Source organism: Suncus etruscus, chromosome 8, assembly GCF_024139225.1.
Source record: "Suncus etruscus isolate mSunEtr1 chromosome 8, mSunEtr1.pri.cur, whole genome shotgun sequence".
Taxonomy (NCBI): Eukaryota; Metazoa; Chordata; class Mammalia; order Eulipotyphla; family Soricidae; genus Suncus; species Suncus etruscus.
In genome coordinates this window covers 95,797,556-95,815,941 of record NC_064855.1, presented here as the reverse complement: position 1 = coordinate 95,815,941, position 18,386 = coordinate 95,797,556, and the positions used below count along the sequence as shown (strand labels likewise).

Sequence of the window (18,386 nt, the reverse complement as noted above, 5' to 3'; positions counted from 1 at the left end):
TAGATATGTCCCAAAACCAAAAGGGAAAATAAATAAAATAGAATACTTAGACAAAAAATAAAAATCCTAAAAAGAATTTGCAGACTAACAGTGAAGACTCTGTGGTACTCTGCTGGCATATGGCTGGGGTACTTTGTTGGGTAAGTTTATTTTAAGAGAAAAAAGTTTAGCAAAGGTTATATGGAGAAAGTAACTGTTTTCATTCATTTTAATATCATACTGATAAACTGTCAAGGTTAGACCTGGAACTGTCCATGGTTCTATGAAGACCAAGATAAATAATCTAGGAGAATTATAATAGTAAGAAATATGAAACTGGGAATGGGTGGAGGTGAAGAGATGCTGAGGGTAAGGAAAAGGAAAAATAGCATTGAACATAGTGATTATGACCTACATTGGAATGAAGCATCTCATTGTTAGATATACTCTGGCAGATAGGATATTCATATCTGAAATGTAGGCTACTAGGTGGTTTGGTCATCGGAAAGACTGCAAAAGTAGCAGAGGCAAAGAGGTTTAGTAAACTATACTGGGATTGGGAATCTGAATACTTAAACAATGAGAAGATGTTTTCAATATAGTCTTAAAAAAACTGTGATTGAAAAATACTATGTATGCAAAAGTACTGTGCTAAGAATTATCCAGCTAACTAGGTTTGAACAAAAATGAAGGGCCGGGGGCTGGATTGTACAGTGGATATGATGCTTGCTTTGTGTCCTGGCCTGCAGAACAGGTTATTCACGGGTATAGAGGGGTCCCAGCCTGAAAAGAGAATGGGGAGAAAGAAGGAGGCCAAGCAATATGAGGCTTATCAAGGCTCTGGTTTATTGATCGGTACAGGCTCCTTTTAAGCACGATTTTACGGGGGAGGGGGGAGAGCAGGATGAAACAGCCTGCATTACAGAAGTCATCTTACGAGTAATCTTTACATGCCATCTTTACACAGGAACACCTCAAGGTTAGTGAAGTTTCAAGGATGTCACAAGCTTCCTAGAATGTATGCTTGATAGGAAACTGTGATATTTCTTAGGGCTCTGGGGCTAGCCAATGCCTTAGGTTATGTACTTTGGCCACACAAGACTGGTTTGTCCTGCTGAATTCCATATTAGGGTTTGGTCTCTGGCAGCTTTGTATGTGAGCAACCTAGGTCTGATCTCAGGACCATATATGGTCTCCTGAGCCTATCAGGAATGACTCCTGAGTACAGAGTCAGGAGTAAGTTTTAATCATCACTGGATGTGGTCCAAATCACAGAGAGAGAGAGAGAGAGAGAGAGAGAGAGAGAGAGAGAGAGAGAGAGAGAGAGAGAGAGAGGGAGGGAGGGAGAGATAGAGACGGAGGGAGAGAGACGGAGGGAGAGAGACGGAGGGAGAGAGAGGGGGGTAAAGAGAGAGAGAGAGGGAGAGAGAAGCAGAGACAGAGAGACAGAGACAGAGAGATTGCTGTTCCTCTTAAAGAAAGGATTACTTTATAAGAAAACTTTTATCTTGAATAACCATTGTGCATAAAGAATAATACCAGTAATAACACAACCAATTCTGTTGTAATTGGTTCAAAAAGTCCTAAATGTGTAAGTAAAAGTACACATGTAAGCATGGTACCCAAGGCATTCCTTTCATGGTAAAACGTTCACTTAATTTTAATTGCTTTATTGTATTTAAAGCACTTATATTTACATAGAGTACAAACATGACTGCTACTGTGTTCATTATAAAAAGAATTAGATCCAAATAAGGAAAGGGCTAATGGTCAAAATAAATCTACCTCATCTTCCAAATTCAACACATTTTTTCCTATGAAACATGCCATTTTGTGAAAGAATTAGATTCAAAAAGTGCTTTTAATTCAACACCTTCTGAAGCAAAAAAAAAAATAACTCAAACTAAGTGGTTAATTCGTAAAATAGGGCCAAAGCAACAGTAAAGCAGGTAGGCAAAGCACTTACTTTGCCGGCGAGTGACCTGAGTTGGATCCCCAGCACCCAGATGGTTCTCAGAGTCCACCAGGAGTGATTCCTGAGCTCAGAGCCAGGAGCTAGCTTTGAGCACTGCCAGGTATGCATCCTACCCCAATTAAAATTAATGGGTTAGGGGTCTGAGTAAAAGCACAGCGGTATGGCTTTTGTCTTGCATGCAGCTAAATAGGGACAGACCCAGATTTGATCCATGGCATCTCATATGGTCCCTCGAGCCTTCCAGGAGTGATTTCTGAGAGCAGACCAGGAGTAATCCCTGAGTGCCGCCGGTGTGGCCTCCAAGCCCAAAAATAAATAAATAAAAATAAAATGAATGGTTTAGATCACTGTTAACTACTATGTCTAAAAGAAATATATAAAATCACAGAATATTGAGTGTAGCTGAAGGGAAGTGGCTCCTTGTCTAAAGTTACTGGATTTTTTGTTTGAAACACATGCAAAGTGCTTTTATCTTGTACTCTGAGGGCATACATCTCTAGTTTTCTTTTGAATTCATCATTTGCTCCTTTTCAGCTCCCAATTCTGTTTCCTTCTGCTTGGTTTGATGCTAGGGGTCAGGAGGCCAATAATTTGTCTTCAGGTCTCTTCTAGAATTTTAAAGCCCACATTACGTTTTCAGCCCTGTTCTTTGACCTAATCTCCAGAATCTTCTATCCAAACTATTGTGTTGTAGCTTCACTAGGAAGCTTAAGAGACAACTTGAATTCAACATGGCTCTGAAGTCTTTTTGATTTATACACCCAAACCTCTGAGCTCGATGGCAAACAATTATTTTTGTTTGTTTGTTTATGGGCCACACCATGTGGCTCTCAGGAGCAACTCCTGGCTCTGTGCTCAGGAATCCCTCCTGGCAGGCTCAGGGGACCATATAGGATGCCAGGAATCAAACTCAGGTCTGTCCTGGGATGACCGGCTGCATTCAAGGCAAATGCCCTAAAGCTGTGCTATCTCTATGGTCCCTATAAACAATTGTTAAAGACATATTTTAATTGGTTTCTTGCTTCTTTTTACTAAAACCACCACTAAAACTCTTATATCTATCCATTTAATCAATTTCATTGATTGCGGTACTGTGATTTACAATACATCATTTAAATGATGTATATAATATAAAACACATCACCAGTGTGCCCACTTCCCTTAAATAAAGTCCATGGGGCCGGCGCGGTGGCGCTAGAGGTAAGGTGTCTGCCTTGCCAGCACTAGCCTAGGAATGACCGCGGTTCGATCCCCAGTGTCCCATATGGCCCCACAAGCCAGGAGTGACTTCTGAGCGCATAGCCAGGAGTAACCCCTGAGCGTCACCGAGTGTGGCCCAAAAACAAGCAAACAAACAAACAAAAAAAAAAACAAAAACAAAAAAAAATAAGGTCCTAAGTTTTCCTCTTTTTAAATTTCCCCCAATAAATTTAGTTCTGGGGCCAATTCTCTTGCTGTTTTACCACAGTACTTTTCTGCTCATAATTCAGCAGAAATTTAATTTTTTCCCTCCACTTCCCTTCTACCTGCATGGCATACTCACTTCCCAGACTTTTCATGGTACCTCAGGATTAATGTAACATCTATGAATGCCCTCATATGAAATTGAATGATTAATTGAATATTGCTAAGTCAACACTCAGTAGTTTCTTTTCCCAATAGTGATCCAACAATTCAACCCCCAAATTGAATATTGCTTTTCTTTTCCCAATAGCGATCCAACATTTTCTTCCATTATACTTTAGATATTTTATCTGACTTTATTTACCTGATAAAAAGAACCTAAGATTAGGAATTTCCATCTACTTTAACACAATAACCCTGACATCAAGGTTGCAGCTTGTCACTTAGTAAATGCTTAATAAAGTTTGTTGATTAAATGTCTCTCTAACTTGGCATTGCTGTGTAATTAGTATTTGACTATACACACAAAAATTATCGTCTGTGAAGAATATAAAATAATCTGTTGACCTTTTCTTAAGTTTCCAGCTTTTAGACTTATAGGTGGCAAGAAAAAAAACATTAACTTAATTTCAATAAGTAGTCTCTTAGGTCTCAGGTCAGGATGCTTCAGAGAATAGGCTTAAACTAAATATTTCCCACTTATGCTCTACTTAATGGGAAATACAGAGTTTAAGGTAAAAGTAAGGTGTGGAGAATTGGGAGGTCAATGATAAGATAAATAAGGAATATTTATTATATTACTTATGAAGCATTTAGGCTATTCTGAATTGTATACAATTTACACCAAGTTCAAGACAAACAGGATTTGTCTTGCCTTGCATTCAGTCAAACCTCATTTAATCTCTGGCATTGAATGTCTCCCAAACACGAGGAATGATCCCTGAGCACAGAGCCAGGAAAAGTCCCTGAGCACTGCTCAAACCCAACTGACCCACATGGAGGAAAAATAAAAAACAAACTCTCACATAACATAATTAGCTATACTCTTGTAATTTGTTTTTAATTTTGTTTGGGGTTTTGGGGGGCCACACTTGGTGGTGCTCGAGGTTACTCTTGGATTTGTGCTCAGAAATTACATCTGGCAGGCTCAGGAGATCATATGGGATGCCAGGGATCAAATCTGGGTTGAACACATATAATGCAAATGCCCTACCTCCTATGCTATTGCTCTGGCTCCACTCCCATTATTTTTAGTTAAAAAATTAAACTATCGTATGGGAGCTCAACTTCCAGCTTTTGGAGAAATCTCCATATCGCTTTTAGACCAGATGGCATTCCCACCAGCAGTGAATAGGAGTTCCTTTTTCTCACATCCCCAACAGCACTGCTTGTTCTCATTCTTTCTGATGTGTGCCAATCTCTGTGGCGTGAGATGGTACTTCATAGTTGTTTTGATTTGCATCACCCTGATGATTAGTGATGTGGAGCATTTTTCATGTGCCTTTTAGCCATTTGTATTTCTTTTTTTTCAAAGTGTCCTCATTTCTTCTTCCCATTTTTTGATGGGGTTAGATGGTTTTTTCTTGTAAAGTTGTGTCAGTGCCTTGCATATTTTGGATATTAACTCCTTATCTGATGGGTATTAGTTTCTCCCACTCAGTGGGTGGCTCTTGTATATCCATCCATCCATCTATATATTATATATATATATACATACATATATACATATATATATAACAGCTATACCACTCCTAGGGATATTTCCTAGGAACACAAAAATACAATACAAAAATCCCTTTCTCACACCTATATTCATTGCAGCATTGTTTACAATAGCCAGACTCTGGAAACAGCCTAGATGTCCCTCAATAGATGAATGGTTAAAGAAACTATGGTACATATACACAATGGAATATTATGCAGCCATCAGAAGAGATGAAGTCATGAAATTTTCCTATACATGGATGTATATGGAATCTATTATGCTGAGTGAAATAAGTCAGAGGGAGAGAGATAAACACAGACTGGTCTCACTCATCTATGGATTTTGAGAAAAATGAAAGACATCTGTGTAATGATTCTCAGAGACAAAATAGAGGAGGACTGGAGGGTCCAGCTCCTGACATGAAGCTCACCACAGGGATTGTTTAGTGCAGTTACAGAAATAATTACACTGAGAACTATCATAACAAAATGGGACTGAATGAGGGAAGTAGAAAGTCTGTCTAGAGTACAGGCCGGTGTGGGGTGGAGAGGAAGGACACTTGGAATATTGGTCATGGGAATGTTGCATTGGTGAAGGATTTTATATATATATATACACATATATATGTATATATGTATGTATGTATATATATTATATAATGTATAATATATATTATATAATATACATATATATATGTATATATATTAAAAAATAAAAAAAGAAAAGATAAGGCCTCCCAATTCTTACTACAGGCTGTGTTCTTTACACTGACTGTATAAAAAGAGGAGGTACAGTAAATGCACTCCATATTCACCTCAACCCAGGACCTTTGCCTGGTCTGTATTGTGAATTGGGGGACAAAAAATAGAATTAAACTGTGCAATAAATTTTAAAGGGACGGGGGCCAGAGAGATAGCACAGCAGCGTTTGCCTTGCAAGTAGCTGATCCAGGATCTAAGGTGGTTGTTTCGAATCTCGGCGTCCCATATGGTCCCCCATTCCTGCCAGGAGCTATTTCTGAGCAGACAGCCAGGAGTAGCCCTTGAGTACCGCCGGGTGTGATCCAAAAACCAAAAAAAAAAAAAAAAAGTTTTTTAAAGGGACAATACAAAAAAGTAATTATGTTGGTGACTGGTGGGTATATCAAAGACCTTTCCAATAACTAAAGAGGGAATAGTTGCTAAAATATACTTGTTTTCTTTTGAACAAGGACATTTTCAATGAAGAGGCTAACTTAATAATATTTGAGTTTGGTTATCTTTGCAATAGTTATAATATTTTAAGGCAGACCATATTTAGTGCTCTTCTTGAGAACTCAAGTAATCCTTTCTCTAAATTCATCTCATGTAGTAAGAACAGAAAGAGGAAATGTTTTCTATGATCAAAACATGTTTTATAATCTCTCTCTCTCTCTCTCTCTCTCTATATATATATATATATATATATATTTAAAAAGTGAACCAAGTATTGGACTGTACCTCAGAAAAGAAAACATAAATTCATTGTGCCAATACTAGATAGAATATTTAGTTTTCCTGGAAGAGCTGGATAAGAACCTTTTTCTAAAATGCATGTGCTACATAAATTTTCAGTACCAGGAAAATGAATGGTCACAATATAGGAAGTTTTGAAGTTTCCATTGCTTCAAGTACTAGAAAACCCATTGTCATCACAGTAGTCACATTCCCCCCACCCCAACTTGGCAGAATGTCACACAATTATGCTGATAACACCTGTGGCCCCAAGTGTCCAAATACTGGACCACAATAAAAATTATAGGTCCCCAGCAGGGATAAAGCTCATAATGGTTCGCAAGGTCCATTATTTGAGCATTAAGATCTACAAAAAAAATGAGACAGTAGCTAACCAAAAACAGTCATTGCATGCATACTTTTAGCTGAGAAAACATTCTATTTCTCCAAAGATGAGTGATTTCCTATGCACATAAACTATATATCCATTCTGAAAGTATTTTTAGAAAACTTTCAATTCACAAATACATTGTACTTGATGCCTATTTGATTAATGCTTATGACTTGATTATGTTTACGACTCCAAACTGAATTTCAAATTATCATTAGTTACAATTTTTAGTGTTTGAAAAGAAGAAATGAAAGAACAACAAAGAGCAAAAGATAAAGAATAGAAATAAATAAAACTCAGAAAAAAGAATAAAACCAGAACTTTACCTAACACTGTATACAAAAATTAGCTCAAAATAAAACTAAGAGCTAAATGTAATATTTAAAACAATAAAAATTTTAGAAGGAAAAATAAATTTAGTATAAGTTAAGTATTTGAATAATTTTCTCTTCACTCTTGAACTCAAGAATATACTGCAAAAAATATAATAATTTCTACATTAGACATACTGGGAGATGTGTCTATACTTTATACAGAGTCAAGGCCTTTTCAATTACCAGGGTTGTGAGTTATTATTATGGTGTCCTCGTAATATTTCCTTAGAAATCAATAAGTACATTGTTAGTCATTTCATTAAGTCTTGAGGGACTCTTGATATTTTAGTTGTGACTTCTAGTGCACATTATGGGAATATGACATCAATATCCCTTTTAAAATATGATGCACCTTATTCTTTTTTCCTATTCCTCTCACATTTGAAAAAATCTAGAATCAACAAAGAGTAAGCCATTATTTATTTTTATGTTTGGAATGAAGTCATGGTAGCAAGGCAGATGCATATGTTCAGTAAAATTTAGGTTTTTTTTTTTTTAGTATATATTACAATTCTGGTAACTGACATGATCTATTTGAGACACTTCCATATTAAAGAAAAGTACAGTGGTATTCAGCAGGTAGCACTGTGTGTGTTTTTTTTTTTTTTTGTGTGGGAAAAGTGAATTACAAATCTTTCACAGTAATATTTAAGGCACTGTGTTTTAAGTTGATTGTATGTTTAGCATCAATAAACTTATTAGAGATATAAACTCATATAAAACGAACTTCATCTCTTTAAGAACCTTATTATTGACTTCATGATATCCGACATACTATTCTTTGTTACTGTTTCAGTGCAGTTTATTCACACTAAATCACAGCGTGTTTCTTTGTACTAAGTTTGTAACAGAGTTTTATTATTTTAGGTTTGATATTGTGTTACTTGGTGTTAAAGGGAAAGATGCTCATTTTTTGTATCTATAATAAAGTAGAATGACTTTTAATTGAATAAAATGTATAGTAGAATGGTATAATATAATAGTTTAATTAAAAATTTATATCAAAGCTATTTTGTAGAGAAAAGTTGAATTGCTTTGTTTGTTTTTTTTTTGTTTGTTTGTTTTTTTGTTTTTTTTTTTGGTTTACAGGTCACACCTGACAGCTCAGGGGTTATTCCTGGGTCTATGCTCAGAACTTGCTCCTGGCAGGCTCAGGGGACCATATGGGATGCCGGGATTTGAATCCTGGCCTTCTGCATGCAAGGCAAACGTTTTACCTCCATGCTATCTCTCTGGTCCCGAGAAAAGTTTTTATGGTGGGTGCTGAGTGAAGGAATCACAGTTATGAAAGATCACCTTATTATTTTTACTACATTATAGATGAGAAAATATGTATGGTCTTAATTTTTCAACTTACTGTCAAAGCTTAAGACACAGTAAAGAAGCTCACTTTTGTGCCCTCTGTTCTGTTTACATGTTAGTTGAGATTGATAAATTCAGAAAAATAGTTGTTTCAAGAAACTGCTTTTGAGTTTATATTAGTATAAATTATGTAATGCATCTTAATGAGTTTTACTTTCTGTCTTATTTATGGTTGCACTTAACTGGTACATGCATTTTATATTTTTTCAGTGATCTTAGCTTTTTGGTAAAAAAAAGGTGGTATTTTTAGGACTTAGGGTAGAATTGGGGCCTATAGCTTCACTCTTGTATCATTAATACATAGCATTGCATAGAGACAGAAAGATTAGATTGACAGAGTGACAGAGAAGAGAAGGGAAGAAGAGGGAAGGGAAAGTTTGTCTTAATTATGTATTAGCTTAATTAAAAGCTTAATTCAAAATTATATGTTTTTACGTGTAAATACACAACTTTGAAGACCATTATAATATATTATTAATAATTTTATATCATTTTGTTACAATAGTATTTTATATCAAGAAGTTAAAATAAAACATTTAGTGGCTGGAGTGATGGCATGGAGGTAGGGTGTTTGCTTTGCATGTTGAAGAATGGTGGTTCCAATCTCGGCATCCCATATGGTCCCCCGAGCCTGCCGGGAGCAAAAGATTTTTGTTTTTGGGTCACACCCGGCAGCGCTTAGGGGTTACTCCTGCTTCTGCGCTCAGTCGCCCATGGCAGGCTCAGGGGACAATATGGGATGCTGGGATTCGAACCACCATCCTTCTGCATGCGAGGCAAACACCCTACCTCCATGCTATCTCTCTGGCCCCAACAAAAGATTTCTGAGCATAGAGCCAGGAGTAATCTCTGAGCGCTGCTGGGTGTGATACCCAAAAATAATAATAAGAAACATTTAATTAGAATTCGTTTTATTTAAAATATTATATTAGGGGCCAGAGTGATAGCACAGTAGTAGGGCATTTGCCTTGCACATGGCTGACTCAGGACATGCCTGAGTTCGATCCCCAGCATTCCATATTCCCTCTAAGCTTGCTAGGAGTGATTTCAGAACTCAGAGCCAGGAATAACCCCTGAGTGTGGCCTGGGTGTTTACCCCCAAAAAAACCATACTGTATGTGGTGCCCAAAACATAAAATCCCATTAAAATACTAAATTAATATTTATATTAAGTTTAATATCAACATTAAAGTATTAAAACTTCACCAAATAATAAAAATTAGGCATCTATGACCTGTATCCGATTTATATTAGTCACGAGTTTGTGATATCATAAATTGAAATTAAGAGTCTTTATGAGCAAATTTTTTCTTTGTTAACTATAAGCAAAACCTAATTGTAACAAAACAAAAGTTGGTATAAACTTAAGCACTCTAATTTTAACTTTTTTTCATTTTGTTCTTAAATTTTTATTGTAGTTTTTGTAGTATAGTTATTGTATAAAGTTTAATGGTTTTGATGTACAAAATAATTGTACCTTAATGAAGACAAAAGTTCTCAAGACATGAACTTTTAATTTTAATAATTGTGATTATGAACAAAACATACACAAAGTTTCCACTCCTTTATAGATGAAAGAGGCCCTATATGGAACTACTTCCAAAGCTTTTGGAAGAATTCCTACTTTATAAAGGTACACACACATCCAATTTACTCGATTGAAAGGAAATAAATTTGGTGAATTGTCAGTTTCTATCATAGTTTAAGAATGAGTTAAATAAATATTGTCCCTTTCTAGAGATTAAATAAATAAAAGATATTCTATCCTATCTTGCTGTTCTCAACTTTAAAACTACATGTGGTAGCTTAAAGCTAAGATATAGTGTAGAAAATTCTAAGTGAAAAGAAATAGATTTGAGACAGGATATTTTATGTAAGATGTTTTTGAATTGAATCATTCAACAATCTGATTTAATGGCATATTGATTTTATTGTCAATAACTTTGAAGTAATAACTATCAATATGCTATTTTTGCTATACTTCAATACAGGTGTGTGAGGCTATTGGAATTTATAATATTACTTTTATATCTGCCTTTAGTTATTTTACTGGTTTAATCATTTAAATGTGAGTGAGGATTCTCAAATGACTATAAGCAGAGAATGTTGAGAATGTCTCAAAACAACTTCTTTCTATCTTTCACTTATTTCTGTCTTCTCCCCTTACCCCACTCCTTTTCAACCCTTTTCACCAGGTAAGCTGTACCTGCTAAGGGATGGTGCTGCTATGTCTTAGGGAAAAAGAAGCAAAGATGGTCAGCTAAAGAATAGAAAAAAAAAAAAAGCTCATAAAAAACCCTCTCCATTTTCGAATACATTTCAAGGTACCACAAAATGTTTTGCTAGTAATATAATATTTAATGTTTTCATGAATAAAATATTGGTTTGTAATACATTTTAAAAAATGTGAATGTGATGACCAATTTAAAATTCATGCATCTATTTTTCCTCCAGAATGATCAGGAGCTTCTGATTAGGATGACAAAAATGAGTTAGAAAGCATGTGCCACTCTTCAGAATTGCTGTCTATTAGAGGCTGTGGTACCAGTAAAATTAGATTAAGGTGAAGACAGGAATGTAAATTTTGTTAATAAGGTTTCTATATTTTAATGCAAAACCAAATACTCTGCGGGCCTATTGATGGCAATCCTGTTTAATCTTATAAAAAGCTTTCCCTGTATCAAGGGATCCAAATCAGGATTGATCTTTATTAGCCGAACAAGTGAAGGATTTTCTGCAATATTCATCTTTGAGTATTATAAATGTTACTAAAATTTTTATGACCTTAAGAAAGTAAAGTTATTCCTATGATTGTGTCTAAATTCGGGTATGTTTTGTATATACATGCTCACCATATCTAACTCATACTTAATTCATATTCATTCATTTTAAATGGTACATAAGATTTATTTACTAAATGTTTATTTATTCTTGATTAATTGACCTGTGGTAGGTGTGTCTTTAAAGGAAGACAAAACAAAGTTGAAGACATCATTATGCTCTTTGGACATCTCACTTCGATAAACAATGTCACTTTGGGGAGTTTTGTTATCTGCTTTTCTCACTGTTTACCTCAGGACTTGTATTGTTCTTTCTAGCTTCCTATTTTCATGATCGTTATCTGGGTCCTTACATGTGTAGCCTAGATTCTAGTTTATGCTTGTTATTGTTTTTATTCATGTGTGCTGTTTGCATCTCTCTTGAACATGAATGTAAACAATTTTGTATTCATCCACATTTGTACATTAAATTATACTTACTTGCATGTATATGCACATATATAAATATGCATGTATTTAAAAGATTATTGGTTTGTAAAAGTGTCAAGAAGGATGACTTAGTTAAAAGATATATGCATATACACATAAGCATAAGTTTCTAAATTCTTATTTTGAAATCAATAAAATGTATTGATGTAGTGGATTGGAAAGAGCATATATTCTAGAGTCTGATTAAATAGTTATTTGCTTTAGTTTTTTAATAAAAACATCTGTATTTACATTTCCCAATCTTTTTATTTTGTCTATGTTTCTCATGAGCATAAAATATGTAATACTGTTTCATATTAAAAAGTCCTAAATAAGCTAAATGTCTCTCCTATTAGAAAAGGAAGTTTGATGATGCCCTGTTATTATTTTTTACTTCTATTTATGCCATACTTAGAATATATCTGACAGTGACATTTATTGAATCCTCGCAAATATTTGTCAAATGAATGAACAAATGAAGGTTGTATAATGCCTGGCTCATGACACAAACTCAGACAATGTTGGCTATTATTATAATGAAACTGACATTTTAAAGTTTATTTGTTATAAATGCCAAGAATATTCAAAACAACTGCCCAAACAAAGCCTATCTAAAAGCAATATCTCATTGAAGTCTGGAAGACTTTCATATACACATTTCAGTGGTTATCTGGTTTAATGTGCTTGACATTTCTTTGAGATTTTGTAAGGATAAATTCTTTAATGAAATCTTAGAGCTTTTCATGAGCCTATTATTATTTGAACATGGTCTGTAATTTTGAGCTATTTACCTGCATTATTGGACATAAAATAATCAATACAAACATATACAAACTTCTTTTAAAGATAATATATCGACATTTTAAATGCTGTACTAGGATTGTTTCAATTGTAGTATTTGTGTTACATTTGTCATTTTGACTTAGGAAGCAAATAGCAAATATCACTGAAGATTCATTGAAAATATAGAACACATTAAGGTAGTTTTATCAATTGTAACACAAGTATGGTCCTAGTTGGGGATGATGGTAGGGAAGATTTACATGTGGGAGTAGAGGTATAGAGGAACTTCTATCTTTCTTTAAAATATAATAGACTTTAAAGTATAATATTCTTTAGACTTTAAAGTATAATAGATATGTAATATTAACATATGAATATATCCTAAATCATCTCAACAAATTTTTCTCCTTACATAGTTATATTTTTTCTTGCGATGAAAACAGTGTAGTGTATTAACTATATATTGTGTCCTACCTTCTTAGGACATTTATTTTTTAACTGTATGATAATATATTGTGATAAAAATTACATGTTTTGGAGGTGGGATCACATCTACTGGCATTAAGAATTTCTACTAAAAAAAAAAGAATTTCTACTGTATAAAAAAAAAGAATTTCTACTGTGTTGGGCTGTGAATGTCTTGGAAATATCTGGATATTTTTAGCCTATTTTGCAATTAACCTAATTTAGCTATTATTGATTTACTCTAATGCTATAATGATGGTTAAAACATGGATTTTGTTACTTGTTAATTTGTTCTATAGACAACATTATACCCATTATACTTATACATCTTTGTTACTAATGTCACCAATCAGGATAAGCTTTGGCAGTTTTCACAGGTGTTTTTTTTTTTTTAGGGGACTTACAGTTTTATAATATGTCTAAGTTACTGTTCAGAGCTTATCCAAACTGAGACAAAGGACAATATTCTCTCAGTTAGTAGAACACACATGATCATTGGAGGGGAACAGGTAGCCATAAAAACAGTTCTGTGGCTCTGGCCTTACTCATTTCTAATGCATAAAGCTCATTCATAATTTTGATCTTAATTCTTGTGAATAAACAAGTTTTGGGGTTTTGGGTTACACCCAGTGGCACTCAGGAACTACTCCTTGCTCTGCACTCAGGAACTACTCTTGTTAGGCTAGGGGAACTATATTGAATGCCAGGGATCAAACCTTGGTTGGCCACATGCAAGGCAAATACCCTACCCAGTGTTCTGTTCTATCACTCTGACCCCCCCAAACTGTTTTGCTGTTGTTGTTTTTGTTTTGTTTTGTTTTGGGGCCACACCTGGTGATGCTCCAGGGTTATTCTTGACTCTTCTTTCAGAAATTGCTCCTGGCATGGGTGATCATATGGGATGCTGGGGGATCGAACCACGATCCGTTCTAGGTCAGCCACGTGCAAGGCAAACGCCCTACTGCTGCACCACTGCTCTGGCTTCTAACCTCTTTTTTTAATGGCTGTGGTCAATGCATGACCAAGTCATGAAGAGATTATTTTTGTTTGTCTGTTTATTTGTGTGGGTTTTTTTTTTTGAGGAGCACACTGGTGATGCTTAGGGGTTACTCCTGTCTCTGCACTCAGGAATTACTCCTGATGATACTTGTAGGACCATATATGATGCCAGGGATTTACTGCAGGAAGGACAAATGTTCTACCTGTTGTACTGTGGCTCCAGCTCCAGAAAGAGATTTTTTCCTATTATTTTCCTTTTATTTAAATACTGAAGTTAAAAAGTTGCTCATGATTGAGTTTCAGTTTTACAACGTACACCACCCTCCACCTGTGCACATTTCCTGTCACCAATGTGCCCATTTTCCCTCCCATGCTCCTCCCTGCATACTTTTGGGGCAGGTAGTTACTTATCTCTCTGTTTTACTGTTTCTGTTTCTCTCTGTTTCTTTCTCTGGTCTCTCTCTCTCTCTCTCTCTCTCTCTCTCTTTCTCTCTCTCTCTCTCTCACACACACAAACACACATTCTTTTTTTTTTAGACTGTGGTTAGCACTATTGTTAATGAAAGGTGTACTAGGCATATCACTTTATCTTTGTTTAGCACCCAGTTCTTGTCTAGAGTGATCATTTCCCTTTATCATTGTCCTAGTGGTTTCTTCTCTACCCTAACGGCACTGCTCCACTAGTTTTGCAGTCCTACCATGAAATAGTCTTCGTCTCTACTGTCTCTGGATATTATTCCCATAATATCTTTTTTCTCATATCCCACACATAGTGAGATTATTCTATGTATATTTCTTTCCCTCTGACTCATTTCCCTCAGTATAACATTTTCTATATCCATTCATGTATAAACAAATTTCATGACTTCATTTTTCCTAACAGCTGCATCGTATCCCATTATGTAGTTGTACCACAGTTTCTTTATCCATTCCTCTGCTCTCAGGCACTTGGGTTGTTTCCAAATTCTGGCTATTGGAAATAGTGCTAAAAGCTCATTTCAGTGCTGCACTGCTCATAGGAGTGAAGACTAAAACCATAAGGTACATAGAGGAAAATGTAGGCAGAAAACTCTATGACATTGAAGGGAAAAGCTTCTTCAGGGAAGAAACACAACTGACCAAGTACGTAGAAGCAAATATAAACAAATGGGTCTACATTAAACCAAGAAGCTTCTATACCTTGAAGGAAATGGTGACTAAGATACAAAGACTATCCATAGAATGAGACTTACCCAATATCCATCAGATAGTGGGCTAATATTTAAAATATACAAGGCACTGGTAGGACTCAGCAAAAAAAAAAAAAAATCTAACCCCATCCAAGTTTGGGGAGGAGAAATGAACAAACATATCCTCAAAAAAGAAATACAGATGGCCAAAAGATATGTGAAAAAATGCTCCACATTACTAATCATCAGGGAGATACATATCAAAACAACAATGAGATATCATCTCACACCACAGAGACTGGCACACATCAAAAAGAACAAGAGCAATTCGTGCTAGTGTGGATGTTGGGATAAAAAGAACTCTCATTCACTACTGGTGGAAATACAAACTGTTTCAGTCTTTTGGGAAAACAATATAAACATTTCTCAAAGAACTAGAAATGAAGTTTCCATATGCTCCAGCTATACCACTTCTAGGTATATACCCTAGGAGCCAAAAGATAATAAAATGAATCTTTGTTTTACAAAATTATGTGTTGGGTCACAATTATTTTCATGTCTTAGAAGATGAGATAGTCTTAAAAAAAGAAACCAGTAACTCAGTAAAATTTGTTTTACCAAGATACTGGATATATAACAGTTAATGACAAGTAGATGAGTATATGAGGAAAATAAATTATTTAAATTATTTGAGAAAAACTTTGGTTATTATCAAAATAGTACATTAAAACTATGGTGCTTTGTTTACAGCACTCAAGATGATTTTTACATTGTTATTCAACTGCAAAAGAAAAGGGAAACTTGGCTAATCAAAATATATATATTCTTTTTTCCCCCTAGCTTTCAAGTTAGGGATAATTTCTGTTGATGAGTCATATTATCTTTAGCTGCTGGCTACCTTACAAGTTCTAGAAAAGCCAATTCTCAAGTTCCAATTTTCCTTTCATTTGCTTGTTTTATTTGTCATCACAAACAGCTAGATATTTAGAGCCGATCCCATTTTGTTTCTTTCTCTTTAGAGCCAGAGTAACTATCTTAGTCTTAACATTCTTTGCTTTGAGGTTTTTCCACATAAACTTATTGTACTTTTCTTTTTACCAGATACACAACACTTCTCTCCCAGACCTGGTCTTTCCCCCTGTTCTCCATTCCCACTGGCTCCCTAATATAGTTTTTAATAATTTTTTAAAGTTAAATCACTGTGAGATACAGTTACAAAGTTGTTCATAATTGAGTTTTATACAATGCCAACACTCATAATTTCCTGCCCTCTCCCCTGTTCTCCCCACTGCCTGACTCTGTCAGACATTTTTCTCTCTCTCCCTCTCTTTATCTTTCTTTCTTCCCCGGTCTTCCATTTTTCTTTTAGACATTTTGATTTGCGATATTGTTATTGAAATTGTAACATGTATATCACTTAATCCTATATTGCTTCTCTAACCCGAATCATTTTTCCTTCTGCCTCCTGATTTCTTGTGACTAGGTTTCCATCTTTGTTTCTGTTAGTAAGTCTATATCTGATAATTTTGCTTTTGTTCTACTGTTTATAATACCTCATTGTCTTTTTCCTTTTTATTCCTTGTTAAGGGGAAACATTAGAAAGATTTAGAGCTAGTTGAATAATCTAGTTGAAATTAGTTTTACTATATTTTATAAGTGTCCAAGAAAAAAAACACAACATGTGGACAAACTGGGTTTCTACAATGTTATTTTTAGTTTCCAATTTTCAGTATGCATCTTTAGAGTTAATTCAGCTAATACACCTCTTAGTGGGAGGATGGAAATTTGTTTTAAGTAGACCAATTATCTTTGTGTTTTCTTTTTTTTTTCTTTATTTTTTTTCCATAAAATCTTTATTTAAGCACCATGATTACAATCATGATTATATTTGGGTTTACAGATTTTCTCTTGACATGATCCAGTTCACAAACTTGTGCTCTTTGGGTCACAAGGACTTGGAGGAAGTTTGGCCAAGTTTGGATTATGACAAAATCATCATAATTAGGAAAAAATGACACACATGTGTAAACTTCTGTGAATAGTAGCTAAGAAAGTAGCTATTTTATTTATGAATAAAATATTGTGAATATATGTTCAAAACAGACTTTAGTTTTTTGATCTTAAGTACATTATTTAATTTTTCTGACCTTAAGTTTTCACACACATAATTTAAGTAAACCGTTGCGTATAACTTATTTTATAGACACACAAAAATAATCTATGTACTTTTAAAGTTATATAAAGGTGAGGAGTTATGGTAGTAAATTTTGGAAAGAATGTCTCTTTTTTTTGTTTTTGTTTTTAGGTCAAGCCTGGCAGTGATCAGGAGTTTCTCCTGGCTCTGTGCTGAGAAATCACTCCTGGCAGGCTTGGGGGACCATATGGGATGCTGGGACTCAAACCACTCTTTGTCCTTGGTTGGCTGCTTGCAAGGCAAATGCCCTGCCTCTGTCCTATCTCTCTGGCCCTTAAAAAGAGTCTCTTATTCAAATTCTAATTGCATTTCTAACTAGTTATAGAGAGAACTGTTGAAAATGGCCAATAACAGATCATGAAATAAAGAAGTTGTTCACGAAGGACAACTATGCAACCATAAGAAAAGATAAAAAAATTGTTGGCTATTGCAAATTAGAGGGAACTGGGGATTAGCATGCTAAGCAAAAGAAGTCAAAGGGAGGAGGGCAAGTACCAAATTATTTTACTCATTTGTGGTTTAAAGATAAGACAGTGGTATAGAACAATGTAAAACCCTTTGCCTTGAAATACAAAACTGAAAAAAAAAAAAAAAAAGAAATACAAAACTGATTTAACTAAACAATGAAATGAAGTGAAGAAAAAAAAATGGACTAGAAGTGACATAAGAGGAGGATCTTGGGTACTTTAGTGGTGGGATTGCATACTAACATTTTGTACATTAATGCCAGAAATTATGGCAGTATTGTAACTATGTTACTATAATAACGAGGATAATGCTCATATTAATAACAATAACAATTATAATAATAATAGTCAAAGAGAGCAACATTGATAGCTTATCTTTTAAAACCTGTTAATAAAATT

The 18,386-nt window shown here is 34.8% G+C and overlaps 1 non-coding gene across 1 annotated transcript; it reads left to right on the top strand.

Annotated features, from left to right (window-relative positions):
- Positions 1-5,793: 5,793 nt before the first annotated feature.
- On the top strand, positions 5,794-5,926 carry LOC126016533 (small nucleolar RNA SNORA51). The gene has a single exon (XR_007498328.1). It is a non-coding gene; the product is annotated as a small nucleolar RNA SNORA51 (small nucleolar RNA).
- Positions 5,927-18,386: the final 12,460 nt, after the last annotated feature.